The sequence below is a fragment of the Vulpes vulpes genome, chromosome 1, assembly GCF_048418805.1.
Source record: "Vulpes vulpes isolate BD-2025 chromosome 1, VulVul3, whole genome shotgun sequence".
Lineage (NCBI taxonomy): Eukaryota > Metazoa > Chordata > Mammalia > Carnivora > Canidae > Vulpes > Vulpes vulpes.
Window position 1 is genome coordinate 174,460,717 of NC_132780.1, and position 17,286 is coordinate 174,478,002.

At 41.0% G+C, this 17,286-nt stretch overlaps 1 pseudogene; it reads right to left on the minus strand.

The window, feature by feature from the left end:
- Positions 1-6,339: 6,339 nt before the first annotated feature.
- On the minus strand, positions 6,340-7,006 carry LOC112926352 (proteasome subunit beta type-3 pseudogene; annotated as a pseudogene).
- Positions 7,007-17,286: the final 10,280 nt, after the last annotated feature.

The following is a 17,286-nucleotide window of genomic DNA, read 5'->3' on the forward strand; positions in this document are numbered from 1 at the left end:
GTATCATTTCATTTTTTTATTTTTTATTTTTTTAAGATTTTTATTTATTCATAGAGATGCAGAGAGAGAGAGAGAGAGAGAGAGAGAGAGAGAAGCAGAGACACAGGCAGAGGGAGAAGCAGGCTCCATGCAGAGCCTGACGTGGGACTCGATCCCGGGTCTCCAGGATCACGCCCTGGGCTGCAGGCGGCGCTAAACCGCTGCGCCACCGGGGCTGCCCCATTTCACTTTTTTTAAAAAAGATTTTATTTATGAGAGACATACACACAGAGAGACAGAGACATAGGCAGAGAGAGAAGCAGGCTCCATGCAGGGACTCAATCCCAGGACCACAGGATCACACTCTGGGCCTAAGGCAGACACTCAACCGCTGAGCCACCCAGGCTTCCCTGTATTATTTCATTTTATATAAGTAAGAGTAGTGCTTTGATTGATAATTTGAATATGCAAGCATGGAATAATTTATTTTTTTATTTTTTATTTTTTTGCATGGAATAATTTAAACATAAGTCTATGTGGCTGTGATCTGACTCACACTGATATCAGCAAAAGATCCAGTGTGACCCCTTGGGCTGTGCCAAGCGTACATAATCCTATGAAAAATGGCAGAGGAGCTTAAGCCCCCATACTTCCTTCTTTTTCACATCTGTGTGGTATTAGGGCTCTAGGGAATTTCTAAGTTAGTAGATGCCAGTGTTCTTGGCCCAAATTTAAAAGCACAGATTATTCCAGGAATTATTGGACAAATTCTCTTTTGCCTTATGAAGTACTATTTTTTTCTCTGAGAATTCACAAGAAAAGGTGAGGGGAAATGAATGGAAACCAGATGTATGTTTAAGTACATATATTTCATGACTGCCTGGATGGCTAGTAGTGTGAAATATTTTTATTTATTTTCTTTTTTTAATAATAAATTTATTTTTTATATTTTTCAAATTGCCAACATACAGAAAAACACCCAGTGCTCATCCCGTCAAGTGCCCCCCTCAGTGCCCATCACCCATTCCCCCCCACCCCCCGCCCTCCTCCCCTTCCACCACCCCTAGTTTGTTTCCCAGAGTTAGGAGTCTTTATGTTCTGTCTCCCTTTCTGATATTTCCTACCCATTTCTTCTCCCTTACCTTCTATTCCCTTCCACTATTATTTATATTCCCCAAATGAATGAGAACATACACTGTTTGTCCTCCGAATGACTTATTTCACTCAGCATAATACCCTCCAGTTCCATGCACGTTGAAGCAAATGGTGGGTATTTGTCGTTTCTAATGGCTGAGTAATATTCCATTGTATACATAGACCACATCTTCTTTATCCATTCATCTTTCGATGGACACCGAGGCTCCTTCCACAGTTTGGCTATTGTGGCCATTGCTGCTATAAACATCGGGGTGCAGGTGTCCCGGCGTTTCATTGCATCTGCATCTTTGGGGTAAATCCCCAGCAGTGCAATTTCTGGGTCGTAGGGCAGGTCTATTTTTAACTCTTTGAGGAACCTCCACACAGTTTTCCAGAGTGGCTGCACCAGTTCACATTCCCACCAACAGTGCAAGAGGGTTCCCTTTTCTCCACATCCTCTCCAACATTTGTGGTTTCCTGCCTTGTTAATTTTCCCCATTCTCACTGGTGTGAGGTGGTAGGTATCTCATTGTGGTTTTGATTTGTATTTCCCTGATTCCAAGATCTATAAAGAACTTATTAAACTCAACACCAAAGAAACAAACAATCCAATCATGAAATGGGCAAAAGACATGAACAGAAATCTCACAGAGGAAGACATAGACATGGCCAACACGCACATGAGAAAATGCTCTGCATCGCTTGCCATCAGAGAAATACAAATCAAAACCACAATGTGAAATATTTTTAGAAAGTTGAAATATGATCAAGATGCTTGGGTGGTTCAGTCGGTTAAGCGTCTGCCTTTGGCTCAGGTCATGATCCCAGAATCTGGTATCTAGCCCTGCATCAAGCTCCCTGTTCAGTGGGGTGTCTGCTTCTCCTTCTCCTTCAACCCCTCCCCTCTATTTGTGCTCCCCCTCTCTCACACTCTGTGTCTCAAATAAATAAATAAAATCTTTTAAAAAAAGGAATATGCTCAATATCCCTCTGGTCATTATAATGTTTCATTTTTTATTTCTCTTATTCTCTCTCTTCAATCCTGTAGGGAACATTATAAGAGTTATGAGCTATCTCCCATTACTAAGGCTCTGAGACATAGATATTTGGTAAAATAAACATTTACATTGCTGATAAAGGATATGAATGTCTTCAGCTGGATTGAGAGGTGACTGGAGGGAAGTCAACTCTGGCATTCAGAAGTGCTACTTTTCTGGGTCTTCTAAATATCATAAGGTTGAACTTCCGTAGTTCATCAGCCTGCAAGAAGTGAGTTTTACTGGGTCTAGAGGGTTAAAGGCTGGTAGCTGAAGTCCAGGTGCATTATTTTTTGTTACTACATTTTTCTCTTTGGGCTGGATAGAAAGTCTATAAGAAATTCAAAGAATCTCTAACAGGCTGCAGTTGTCAGGCTACCCCTGACCATGCTAGCCCTTCCTTCTGGATACCCCCTGCAGGATTTGATGCATGGAACTTGGACTGGAGTCCAGTCTTCATTTACCTCTTCAGCTAGGCTCTCCTGGGCAAGTAACTGCACACTGTTTCTTCTTTCATTCTTCTGCCAACCTCCAAACAACATGATTTTACAGAAGCCATATGATACCCACTGGTGGATTTTTGAGCACAGTGGAATTCTGCAATGCCCATTATCCGTTTTTGCTTCCTCTTAGCTGGGTGAAGATGATAATGAGATCATATCTCTAAAGTGTCTAAAGATATAAAGTGCTAACAATAATTGGTATTTCATCACAAAAGCTTAATATCAAACTCTGATCACCAGCTAAGCCATTCCTGTATGACTTTGGCGTTGAACTAGTAGATTCCCACTCTTACCCCATCATCACCCTTCTGTGGCCCCATCTGCATCTCATTGTCCACTCCATTCTCATGGCCTCATTTGCCTCCTTGTCCAGCCTAGATCCCGAGATCTATCACTATAATCACTTTCTTAAAAGCTCTCAACTCCCTTGGCACTTCTCCCTCTGTCATATTTGCCTGTCAAAACTCCCAACTCTGATTAAATCCCTCTCTTTTTCTCTCCTGTGTTGCTAATTTATCCCCCTCTACTGGATTGTCCCCACCAATATACAAACATGTAAACATATTTCTCATCTTAAAACAAACCCCTGCTCTCCACACCTTGTTCCCACTAATTTCCTGTTTCTCTCTCTCTCTCTCTTTCTCTCTCTCCTTTTTTCAGTTAACTTACTTGAGAGAGTAGTTTGTCTCTGCTCACACTCCATACTTTCTCACCTCACCTCCTTTCACCAACACACTCCAGTCAGATTTCTGTTATTCAGGTCACTGATGACCTTCATATTTTCCAGTGTCAGACTCATTCCTAACTTTTGTGAGGCCCAGGGCAAGCATTAAAATGGTGGTCTCTAAACCATATAACTAAGAAGTTATAAATCAAGATTATGGATTGTTTAAAAAATGTGTTCCTTTCTTTTATCTTGACAAATATAACTTTATAATGACCTAGAGATCAAATCTGAATTTCAAATTCTCAGACTCTTCAGTTCCTGGTGGAATGTGGCAACATAGGGACAACTGTCCCCTGACACCTGGCTTAATAGCCCATGCTTTTCTTCCTGTTCATACCTCATACCTTTTGTGATTTAGCGTCCCTCCAAATGATATGTCCGGGTCTCAATCTCTGGTACCTGTGAATGTGACCTTACTTGGAAATAGGGTCTTTGTAGATGTGATTTAGTTAAGGATCTCAAGATGAGATCATTCTGATTCAAGTGGTTCCTATGGTTCCAATGACTGGAAAGGAGAAAGGAGAGGGAGCTTTTATATAGTGACTCAGTGACACAGGGGAGAAGAGAAAGTTTTTTTAAGTGAAGGATTTGGGAAGGGTAAATGTGGAAAACAAGGTTGAGATTTCCATTAGGACCAGTCCATGGAGTGCCTGTATGATAGACTGAAGAATATGGCATTCATTCTGCAGGCAATGCAAAGTCATGGTAGGGTTCTCTGTAGAGGAGTGATAAACTTGGAGCAGTGTGGCTCTGGAAGGTCTCTGGGAGTTATGTATTAATGGATTGCAGCAGGGAAAGGTTGTAGGCAGTATGTTGGGAGAATCAGTTGAGGTTAGTGCACTTTTCCAGAGGGGCAGTTTTGAGGCTCTGGACCCCAAGAGAGAGAGGTGGCAGAGGAAATCGAGAGAAAGGCAAGAGTGTGATAGAGGTGATAAAGGCAGAATCACCAGGACTTGGCAACTAATTGGTGTGACAAACTATGATATTTCCTCCAAGCTTTCCATTTTAATATTTATCTCATTGCTAATTGCTATTAGCTGTGTCATTAATCTTAGTAATTGCAATTATTTTAATACTTGATAAAAGCTATTAATGTTCACAGTTTTGTAATTAGTTTTGTTATAACTCTTAAAAGCTATGTAGCACATGCCTGCTTTCAGAAGATAATAATGGATCACCACATGCTAGAGAATTATGAACTTAAAATTGCTCTTATTCTGTACAAAGACAATAATATCTCAGGATGGCATTTAACATAGAGAGCCAAATTCCATCTATAGCTGAATGTATGAGTCTGTTGAACTGTGAATACCTGTCCACTGGAAAAATTTAAATCCCATCAAATACAGCAGAAGACTTTCTATGCTCATTATATTTATTCCATGAGAAATATATTATATTATATTATATTATATTATATTATATTATATTATATCATAATATATCATGCAAGAGCATAGATCTCTATGTGTGTGTTTTTGGGTGGATTTAGGCACAGTGATATGTCTATTGTATAGTACATTCTGAAAAGTCATTGCTAAGCATTGGGGTATATAGTTTAACTTGCAAAATAATTTGACACATTTTCCCCCCAAATTTTATTGAGATATAATTGACATAAATCACTGTATGATTTTCAGGTTAGGTTAAAGGTTTGACTTACATATATTGTGAAATGATTACCACAGTAGGTTTAGTTAATATCCATAATTTCATATGGATACAATAAAAAGAGAGAAAAAGAAAAAAATTCTCCCTGTAATGAGAACTCTTAGAATTTACTCACTTAACAAGTCTCCTATGTATCATATAGCAGCATTAGCTGTAAAATCTGCTCTTCATCTGTAAAATGAGAATGATTAATTGTACCTACCTAACAGGATTATCATGAGGAGTTGAATGAATTAATTTATATAAGGCCTAACACATAGTATACACTTAAAAGATATTAGCTACTATTACTAATCTCAAATAGACATTGTGCATTGCTATCAAAGTTAAATTTAATATACATAATTACTAAACTATGATTAAAAAATTTTTGTACTTATATAACTGTATTACTAGGTAGAGATGATAGTCCTTTTGAAATTCTTCCATTGTGTTTTCTCCTTTGAGGAACAAAGGACATTATGTCTTTATTTGTACTATGTGAGTATCCCTCTAATTATAAATAGTAAGTAAAAATGATGCAACTCACTAACTGCCTCACTAATTATAATAGGCAAATAATACCTAATCTTGGATTGGTAAATGACACCTCTACTTTTTGTTTCTAATATTAACTTTGTTTCCAACTTTAATTACCAACTGTACCAACTACATCCCAATAATTTGAAAGATTTGATAAAATCCATTATTTTAATGATCACAATTCAATTATTAGTCAATATTTGTACCAGACTCTGAGAATATAAAATAGAAAAGAGGAAAGAAAACTTTTCCTTTTCCTCAACCAAACTTTTCCTTTCTTATATTTGGGAAAAAGAAAAAGAAAGCCCAAAACAAAAACAAGCCAAAGCCAGTATACCACTCATTCCTGTGAAACTACTGCCATTTCCAGGCACTGTCAAGTTTTTTTCCTTCCTTTGGTGGCAAACTCCTCAAATGAATGGTTTATGTATCTTGAACCCATTAAATATGCTTGATTTCGTTTACACCTTATTTTCATCCCCATTTTGTACCATGTCAGCTCTCAACAAAAGTGAGGGTCTTCTTTTCCCAAATCCTTGGATGTATCCTTGTTGTCTTCCCATCCTTTCTAATAATAGGTATTCCTTACCCCTAATACTTGGCTCTCATCTCTCCCTTTTTTCTCTTTTCTCTTACTGAACTTATTCTTTTGGAGACAATATATTTTTTACTTTAATTTTACTTTAATTATGTGGTTGCAACCCACATTCTTTATCATTAGCTATGACTCTTTTTTTCTTTTTTGAAAGAAAAACTATTTATTAAAAAAAAAAAGTAGCCTCTGGGAACGGAGGGTTAGTCCATGTGGGCCTTCAGTGTCCTGGTGGTGATTTTGTCCTTCTCAATGATGTGGACAATGACTCCCATGCCTGACACCGCATCCCGATCCACAGCATTCAGCATGGCTTGTGAGATGGTTTCAAACAGGTGTTCTGGGTCCATGTTGGGCTCCCAGAGGGACTCGCACATCCCATACATTTGTTTGGAGCAGGTGCCACTGACCACAAAGTCATCAGTCACCATGGGGCAGCTGATGAGGTCCAGAGAGCAGATGAAGGGCTTAAAGGTCTTTGGGTCCAACCCAGCGATGACTGGCTCTGTGTAGTAGGGGCCAAACCGTTTCTCATACAAGAGGTTGGCCACCGTGCTCATGAGTGTGTAGGGCTTCATCTGCCGGCCTTCCTTCAGCTCATACAGGTTTAGCTGGAACTTGAGACGCTGGGCAACAGTCTGGACATGCGTGGCGAGCCCGGCTAGGCCTATGTACAGCCGATCACCCATGGGAAAGATCTTCTGGAAGTCCGTGGTCACCATCTGGGCCTGGATCTGGAAGCGCCTGTCGGCAGCTATGGCCATGCAGTTCTTCCCTTTCATGGCCATGATGGCCCCTCCATTATAGGACATAACAGACATGGCTGCGGTGCCGAGGGACCCCCCAGCTATGACTCTTTCCATTATCTATGAGACATCTTAGAACTGACGTAACAATATACCAGAAATTTAGTGCTTAAAAAAATGAAAATGTACTGTCTCACAGTTCTGGAGGCCACAAGTCCAAAATCAAGATGTCAGCAGGGCTTCACTCCCTTAGAAGGCTCCAGAGGAGAGCCTTGCCTCTTGCCACTTCGTGTAGTTGTCAGCATTCCTTGGCTTACTTAACTTATGGCCACATCATTACAATCTCTGCCTCTGTCTTCACACGGCCTTCTCTGTGTGTCTCCTCTTCTGTTTGTCTCCTCTATGTGTGGGAGACAATCCCATTGGATTTAGGGCCCACCTAATAGATAGATAATCTAGGTTATCTCTTCATCTCAAGATTTTTAACTTAAATTACATCTGCAAAGACCCTTTTTCTCTTTCTTTTTCTTTTTCTTTCTTTCTTTCTTTTTTTTTTTTTTTTAAGATTTTATTTATTTATTCATGAGAGACACAGAGAGAGGCAGAGACCTAGGCAGAGGGAGAAGCAGGCTCTATGCAGGAAGCCTGATGTGGGACTCAGGCATAGGACTCCGGGATCATGTCCTGAGTCAAAGGCAGATGCTCAACCACTGAGCCACCCAGGCACCCCAAAGACCCTTTTTCTAAAGAGGGTGATGCACAAGTTCTGAGGATTAGGACATGGACAATATCTTTCTGGGGGTTATCATTCAACTCACCACATTAGATATAAGAAGAACACTATACAATCAGATGACAAATGACAACCGATACCAAATTTAGATGTTGGGTAATAGGGAGGAGAGGAGTGGAGGACTAGAGCACACATGCCCTATCTAAAGTGGCCAGCCCCTCCTCTATTGACATGGGGACATACAGACTCATAGTTGCCAGTTCTTCTGATATCCTCAGAGAAGCTAGAAATCCAGATTTTTTTATGTGTTGGGAAATAATTAAAATCTAAAAAATATGCTTAAGCAGTAATACTGTGGGAAGATCAAACCTATCCTTGGTCAGATGTGGCAAACTGCCAGCTTGTGACCTGTTGTCTATAGTCTGATGCTCAGAGAGCGGCTCTGATGAGAAGAGAAGAGAACTCTCACCTTAAAGGTGAGAGAGTGATGAATCTAATGCCAGTTGAGATAGGAAGAAAGATACTACTATTAACTTTGACTTGCCACTTTTTGCTGTTTAATTCAATGAAAAACTCAAATAATTTCTAGACCTGAAAGGTCAGTTTCTTGTTGATGTTCTCTGATAAAATTTTTAAGTTGAGGATTGTACAATGTTGCCTGCTTAATAGTGTGTGTAAACTTTTGGAAGGAAATCAGAAAATTCTTTTTTATGTGTCATTCAAACCTTTATTTTTAGGCTGATTCTTTTTCTTCATGGTTTTTAGTAGCAGAGTAAATATTAATGTGACAATGTCACAGCCATACTGAAATATATGTAGTATCCTGGATATTCTGTGCTCTCTTTCATCTTTATCCCTTTCACCACTGTGCAATCACCCTCACTTCCTAGCGGTTCAATTAAAATGTAGCTTTCCCCATTAGCTTTTCTTAAGGCCCTGAGGCTGTGTTGAATGCCCCCTTACTAAACCTTGGAATAGTGGTTCTCAGTGGGAGCAGTACTGCCACCTGAAGGATAGTTTGAAATTAATGGAGCTGGTTTTGGTTGTCATGATGAGATGTTACTGGGATTTTGTGAGCAGGACCAGTATGCTGGTGTCTTGTAATTTATTTATTTTTAAAATATTTTATTTATTTATTCATGAGAGACACAGAAGGAGAGGCAGAGACACAGGCAGAGGGAGAAGCAGGCTCCATGCAAGGAGCCTGACATGGGACTTGATCCCGGGTCTCCAGGGTCACGCCCTGGGCTGAAGGCGGCACTAAACCGCTAAGCCACCAGGGCTCTGGTGTCTTGCAATTTAAAGGACAGTTTCACATAATAAAGAGTTGACTTATATTTGTAAGCATTTTGAATGTCCTGCTGGACATTTGTATAGTTAAAAAATATTTATAGGTACCTAACCTAAACAGGACTCATTTTACATATAAACACAATGTAGTTTTGCACCATTGAAATAAACTGAATTTTCTAGAAATGTAGCTTTTAAATAAATCTAGTGAAGATGATGCTGTTTTTTTGTTGTCGTTGTGGGGAACTTACCTTAGAGTTTTTCTTCATTTCAGAAAATGATGCTTATGGTTTTTGAAGCAAATGCAACATACCTGAATAAGTCTACATTTGTAGCTATTTCCTTCATGGTGATTTTAAGTGTATTAGTCAGCTCAGGGTGCAATAAAAAAAATACCATAGACTGAGTGGCTTAAATGCACATATTTATTTCTCACAGTTCTAGAGGCTGGAAAGGCTAAATTCAAGGTGCCAGAGGATTTGGTTTCTGGTCAGGGCTGTCTTCCTGGCTTGTAGATGACTGCCTTTTTGCTGTGTCTTCACAAGATGGAGAGGAGTGACAGCCAGCCCTCTGATGTCTTTCCTTATAAGGACACTAGTCCTATCAGGTCACAACTCCACCCTTATGATCTCATGTAATCTTAATTACTTCCTTAATCCAAATACAGACACATTGCAATTAGAGTTTCAACATGTAAATTTTGGGGAGGTATGTGTGTATGTGCACAATTCAGTCCCTAGTACTAAGAGTATGATAGAAATATGCAACTATCTAATTTATTCATAAAATTTTCTAGTGTGGTCTTGCTAGAACATTTGCATATTAAGATGCATCTGTTTTTATTATATGTTTTCTCCTTTTTATTTTCCTTTTATGTTAATTATATTTAGGGCATATTAATGTTTAAAAAAGTATATGTATGGATAGGATATATTACTTACAGCTTTTATTTCAGGATAGTAAAGGGTGCATTACAAAACATAGAAAGGGATGTTGGGCCTAATAGAGTTGATGATCACTACTATAGCCCAAAATAACTACATTGCATGGTAATTAGCCTGTTGCTAGGGTCAGAGGCAATGTCTTATTCATTGATGTATCCTCCAGGCCCATTATGGTACAAAGCATATTGGAGACTCTCAACAATTTCTGGTAAGTGAAAGAATAAGTGAGTGAGTGGATCCCTGGGTGGCTCAGCGGTTTGGCGCCTGCCTTTGGCCCAGGGCGCCATCCTGGAGTCCCGGGATCGAGTCCCACATCGGGCTCCTGGCATGGAGCCTGCTTCCCTCTGCCTGTGTCTCTGCCTCTCTCTCTCTCTTCCTATGTCTGTCATAGGTAAATAAATAAATCTTAAAAAAAAAAGTGAGTGAGGGGGTGGGGCAAGATGGCGGAAGAGTAGGGTCCCCAAATCACCTGTCCCCACCAACTTACCTAGATAACTTTCAAATCATCCTGAAAACCTACGAATTCGGCCTGAGATTTAAAGAGAGAATAGCTGGAATGCTACAGTGAGAAGAGTTCGAGCTTCTATCAAGGTAGGAAGACGGAAAAAAAAAATAAAGAAATAAAAAAGCATCCAAGGGGGGCGGGGCCGCGAGAAGCCGGGCTAAGGCCAGGTAGCGAGACCCCCCAGGACAGGAAAGCCCAGGCCCGGAGAAGCAGGAGCTTCACCGATCTTCCCAGAGGAAAGGCACTCGCAGGGAGCTCGGGCAGGACTCCAGGAGGGCGGGGATGCCCTCCGGCTCCCAGGGGCACTAACAGAGGACCTGCGCCTGGGGAGAGCGCGCCACACCCCGTGGCCTGCTCCCTAAAAGGCTGCAACAAGCCGCTGGGCCTGAGAGCAGCTCCAACCGTGGCTCCCCACGGAGGGGGCTGCGTGGCCCGGGAGCAGCCCAGGGGGCACAGGCCCCGGAGCCCAGGGCGCTGGGGGACACAGCCCAGGATCCGGCGCTCCCCCCGGCACAGGTGGAGGCGGAGAGGACACAGGGCAGCAATAACACTCCTGCGGCCCCCAGCTGTGCAGATCGGTGCCCCCGCCCCTGGGGCATCCAGGCCCCTGCGCACTGGGAGCTGTGATAGTTACTGCGGGAGCTGACTCCACGGCTGGAGAGCTGCCTGCCACCACTGTTGTTCCTCCTCCTGGTGTCATCTTGTACCTGGGACTGAGAAGGAGCCTTGCAGGATAAACAGCTCCCACTGAACCGTGTACCTGGCAGGGGTTTGGGCAGCTCCCCCAGGTACACACACACCTGAGAATCAGCACAGCAGGCCTCTGCCCCGGAAGACCAGCTGGAAGGACAGGGGAAAAGTGTTGGACCCAAGGAATTTAACAAAAATCCCTTACCCCTGGACAAACAGAGCAGGACTAACTCCATTTTGTGCTACACCTGCCATCTCATGTATAACCCCTACATGATCTGCTTATTGCCTAAGGCACTCCTCCACCCTAGTCAAGTCGCTGAGCACACCCTTACTGGAAATCGGCTCATACAGGAATGCGGAACCCCTAACCGCCAAAGAATGTAAACCCCGCCTTTTGCCCACCAAACCTGCGCGCCAATTCTGACCACAGTGATGGGCTAGTTCAAACCGTCACTATAGGGTAAATTGTAATTCAACTGGCCACCTGCGTGTGGACTGACATGACTTTGCAACTTTCTGTGTGTTACAATCTCATTGGCCATTGACCCCTATAAAACTGCTACGCCTCTTAACCTCGGGGTCCAAGTCCCTGCTCCACTGTGTCGGGTATACTTGGACCCACTCTAGCTTGCAAATAAACCCTTGTGCGCTTGCATCAGTGTCGGCTCCTTGGTGGTTTCTCGGATTCACAGTCTTGGGTACAAGAAAAAGCAAGTTATCGACCAAGCAGTGCTGGAAAGGTACAGGGGAAGTCGAGGGATTTACAGTATATAGAATCAGAGGATGCTCCCCCTTGTATTTTGTTTTCTGTTTGTTACCCCACCCCCCCCTTTTTTCTTTATTTTTCTCTTTTTTCCAGTACAACTTGTTTTTGGCCACTCTGCACTGAGCAAAATGACTAGAAGGAAAAACTCACCACAAGAGAATCAGAAACAGTCCTCTCTCCCACAGAGTTACAAAATTTGGATTACAATTCAGTGTCAGAAAGCCAATTCAGAAGCACAATTATAAAGCTACTGGTGGCTCTGGAAAAAAGCATAAAGGATTCAAGAGACCTCATGACTGCAGAATTTAGATCTAACCAGGCCAAAATTAAAAATCAATTAAATGAGATGCAATCCAAACTGGAGGTCCTAACTACAAGGGTTAACAAGGTAGAAGAATGAGTGAGTGACGTCGAAGACAAGTTGATGGCAAGGAAGGAATCTGAGGAAAAAAAGAGAAAAACAATTAAAAGATCGTGAAGATAGGTTAAGGGAAATAAATGACAGCTTCACAAGGAAAAAAATCTACGTTTAATTGGGGTTCCAGAGGGCGCCAAAAGGGATGGAGGACCAGAAAGTGTATTGGAACAAATCATAGCTGAGAACTTCCCTAACTTGGGGAGGGAAACAGGCATTCAGATCCAGAAGATAGATTCCCCCCTAAAATCAATAAAAACCGTTCAACACCTCGACATTTAATAGTGAAACTTGCAAATTCCAAAGATAAAGAGAAGATCCTTAAACCAGGAAGAGACAAGAGACCCTTAACCTTTATGGGGAGAAGTATTAGGTTAACAGCAGACCTCTCCACAGAGACCAGGCTGGCCAGAAAGGGCTGGCAGGATATATTCAGGGTCCTAAATGAGAAGAACCTGCAGCCAAGAATACTTTATCCAGCAAGGCTCTCATTCAGAATAGAAGGAGAGATAAAGGGCTTCCAAGATAGGCAGAAACTGAAAGAATATGTGACCACCAAACCAACTCTGCAAGAAATTTTTTAAAATAAATTTATTTTTTATTGGTCTTCAATTTGCCAACATATAAAATAACACCCAGTGCTCATCACATCAAATGCCCCCCTCAGTGCCCATCACCCAGTCACCCCCCCGCCCCAGCCACCTCCCTCTCAACCACCCCTAGTTCGTTTCCCAGAGTTAGGAGTCTCTCATGTTCTGTCTCCTTTTCTGATATTTCCCACTCATTTTTTCTCCATTCCCCTTTATTCCCTTTCACTGTTTTTTATATTCCCCAAATGAATGAGACCATATAATGTTTGTCCTCCTCCGATTGACTTATTTCATTCAGCATAATACCCTCCAGTTCCATATACATCGAAGCAAATGGTGGGTATTTGTCATTTCTAATGGTTGAGTAATATTCCATTGTATACATAGACCACATCTTCTTTATCCATTCATCTTTCGATGGACATCAAGGCTCCTTACACAGTTTGGCTATTGGGGACATTGCTGCTATAAACATCGGGGTGCAGGTGTCCCTGCATTTTACTGCATCTGTATCTTTGGGGTAAATCCCCAGCAGTGCAGTTGCTGGGTCGTAGGGCAGATCTATTTTTAACTCTTTGAGGAACCTCCACACAGTTTTCCAGAGTGGCTGTACCAGTTCACATTCCCACCAACAGTGCAAGAGGGTTCTCCTTTCTCCACATCCTCTCCAATATTGGTTGTTTCCTGCCTTGTTAATTTTCTCCATTCTCCCTGGTGTGAGGTGGTATCTTTTTTTTTTTAAAATAAATTTATATTTTATTGGTGTTCAATTTGCCAACATATAGAATAACACCCAGTCTGCAAGAAATATTAAGGGGGGCTCTGTAAAAGAAAGAGGAAGTCCAAGGAAATAATCCACAAAAACAGGGACTGAATAGGTACCATGATGACACTAAATTCATATCTTTCAGTAGTAACTCTGAATGTGAATGGGCTTAATGACCCCATCAAAAGGCGCAGGGTGTCAGACTGGATAAAAAAGTAAGACCCATCTATTTGCTGTCTACAAGAGACTCATTTTAGACGTAAGGACACCTACAGCCTGAAAATAAAAGGTTGGAGAATTATTTACCATTCAAATGGTCCTCAAAAGAAAGCAGGGGTAGCCATCCTCATTTCAGATAAATCAAAATTTATCCCAAAGACTGTAGTAGGAGATGAAGAGGGACACCATATCATACTTAAAGGATCTATCCAACAAGAAGACCTAACAATCATGAATATTTATGCCCTGAATGTGGGAGCTGCCAGGTATATCAATCAATTAATAACCAAAGTTAAGACATACTTAGATAATAATACACTTATACTGGGAGACTTGAACACAGCACTTTCTACAATCAACAGATCTTCTAAGCACAACATCTCCAAAGAAACAAGATCTTTAAATGATACACTGGACCAGATGGATTTCACAGATATTTACAGAACTTTACATCCAAACGAACTGAATACACATTCTTCTCAAGTGCACATGGAACTTTCTTCAGAATAGACCACATACTGGGTCACAAATCATGTCTTAACTGATACCAAAAGATTGGGATCGTACTATCCTGCATATTTTCAGACCATAATGTTTTGAAACTGGAACTAAACCACAAGAAGAAGTTTGGAAGGATTTCAAACACGTGAAGGTTAAGGACAATCCTGCTAAAGATGAAAGGGTCAACCAGGCAATTAGAGAAGAATTAAAAAGATTCATGGAAACTAATGAGAATGAAGATACAACTGTTCAAAATCTTTGGGATATAGCAAAAGCGGTCCTGAGGGGGAGATACATCGCAATACAAGAATCCATCTAAAAACTGGAAAGAACTCAAATACAAAAGCTAACCTTGCACCCAGAGGAGCTGGAGAAAAAACAGCAAATAGATCCTACACCCAGCAGAAGAAGAGAATTAATAAAGATTTGAGCAGAACTCAATGAAATAGAGACCAGAAGAACTGTGGAACAGATCAACAAAACCAGGAGTTGGTTCTTTGAAAGAATTAATAAGATAGATAAACCATTAGCCAGCCTTATTAAAAAGAAGAGAGAAAAGACTCAAATTAATAAAATCATGTGTGAGAAAGGAGAGATCACCACCAATACCAAGGAAATACAAACGATTTAAAAAACTTATTATAAGCAGCTATACACCAATAAATTAGGCAATCTAGAAGAAATGGACGCATTTCTGGAAAACCACAAACTACCAAAACTGGAACAGGAAGAAATAGAAAACCTAAACAGGCTGATAGCCCGGGAGGAAATTGAAGCAGTCATCAAAAACCTCCCAAGACACAAAAGTCCAGGGCCCGATGGCTTCTCAGGGGAATTCTATGAAACGTTTAAAGAAGAAACCATACCTATTCTACTAAAGCAGTTTGAAAAGATAGAAAGAGATGGAGTACTTCCAAACTTATTCTGAGGCCATCACCTTAATTCCAAAACCAGACAAAGACCCCACCAAAAAGAATTATAAGCCAATATCCCTAATCAACACAGATACAAAAATTATCAACAAGATACTAGCCAATAGGATCCAACAGTACATTAAGAAGATTATTCACCATGACCTAGTGAGATTTATCCCCGGGTTGCAAGGCTGGTTCAACACTCATAAAGCAATCAATGTGATTGATCATATCAACAAGAGAAAAAATAAAAACCATATGATCCTCTCAGTAGATCCCAGAGAAAGCACTTGACAAAATACAGCATCCATTCCTGATCAAAAGTCTTCAGAGTGTAGGGATAGAGGGAACATTCCTCAGCATCTTAAAAACCATCTACAAAAAGCCCACAGCAAATATCCTTCTCAATGGGGAAACACTGGGAGCCTTTTCCCTAAGATCAGGAACAAGACAGGGATGTCCACTCTCACCACTGCTATTCAACATAGTGCTAGAAGTCCTAGCCTCAGCAATCTGGCAACAAAAAGAAATAAAAGGCATTCAAAGTGGCAAAGAAGAAGTCAAACTTTCCCTCTTCGTGGATGACATGATACTGTACATAGAAAACCCAGAAGACTCCACCCCAAGTTTGCTAGAACTCATATAGCAATTCGGCAGTGTGGCAGATACAAAATCAATGCCCAAAGTCAGTGACATTTCTATACACTAACAATGAGACTGAAGAAAGAGAAATTAAGGAGTCAATCCCATTTACAATTGCACCCAAAGCATAAGATACCTAGGAATAAAGCTAACCAAAGAGGTAAAGGATCTATACCCTAAAAAATATAGAACACTTCTGAAAGAAATTTAGGAAGACACAAAGAGATGGAAAAATATTCCATACTCATGGATTGGAAGAATTAATATTGTGAAAATGTCAATGCTACTCAGGGCAATGTACACATTTAATGCAATCCCTGTCAAAATACCATGGACTTTCTTCAGATCATCTTAAGATTTGTGTGGAATCAGAAAAGACCCCGAATAGCCAGGGGAATTTTAAAAAAGAAAACCATAGCTGGGGGCATCACAATGCCAGATTTCAGTTGTACTACAAAGCTGTGATCATCAAGACAGTGTGGTACTGGCACATAGATCAATGGAACAGAATAGAGAATCCAGAAATGGACCCTCAGCTTTATGGTCAACTAATATTCAACAAAGCAGGAAAGAATATCCAATGGAAAAAACAGTCTCTTCAATAAATGGTGCTGGGAAAATTGGACAGCCACGTGCAGAAGAATGAAACTAGACCATTCTCTTACACCATACACAAAGATGAACTCAAAATGGATGAAAGATCTAAATGTGAGACAAGATTCCATCAAAATCCTAGCGGAGAACACAGGCAACACCCTTTTTGAACTTGGCCACAGCAACTTCTTAGAAGATACATCCATGAAGGCAAGAGAAACAAAAGCAAAAATGAATTATTGACACTTAATCCAGATAAAAAGCTTCTGCACAGCAATAGGGACAGTCAACAAAACTAAAAGACAACCTACAGAATGGGAGAGGATATTTGCAAATGACCTATCAGATAAAGGGCTAGTATCCAAGATCTATAAAGAGCTTCTTAAACTCAACAGCAAAGAAACAAACAATGCAATCATGAAATGGGCAAAAGACATGAACAGAAATTTCACAGAGGAAGACATAGACATGGCCAAGAAGCACATGAGAAAATGCTCCACAGCACTGGCCATCAGGGAAATACAAATGAAAACCACAATGAGATACCACCCCACACCAGTGAGAATGGGGAAAATTAACAAGATAGGAAACAATAAATGTTGGAGATGATGTGGAGAAAGGGGAACCCTCTTGCACTGTTGGTGGGAATGTGAACTGGTACAGCCACTCTGGAAAACTGTGTGGAGGTTCCTCAAAGAGTTAAAAATAGACCTGCCCTACGACCCAGCAATTGCACTGCTGGGGATTTACCCCAAAGATACAGACGCAGTGAAACGCCACGTTATATGCACCCCGATGTT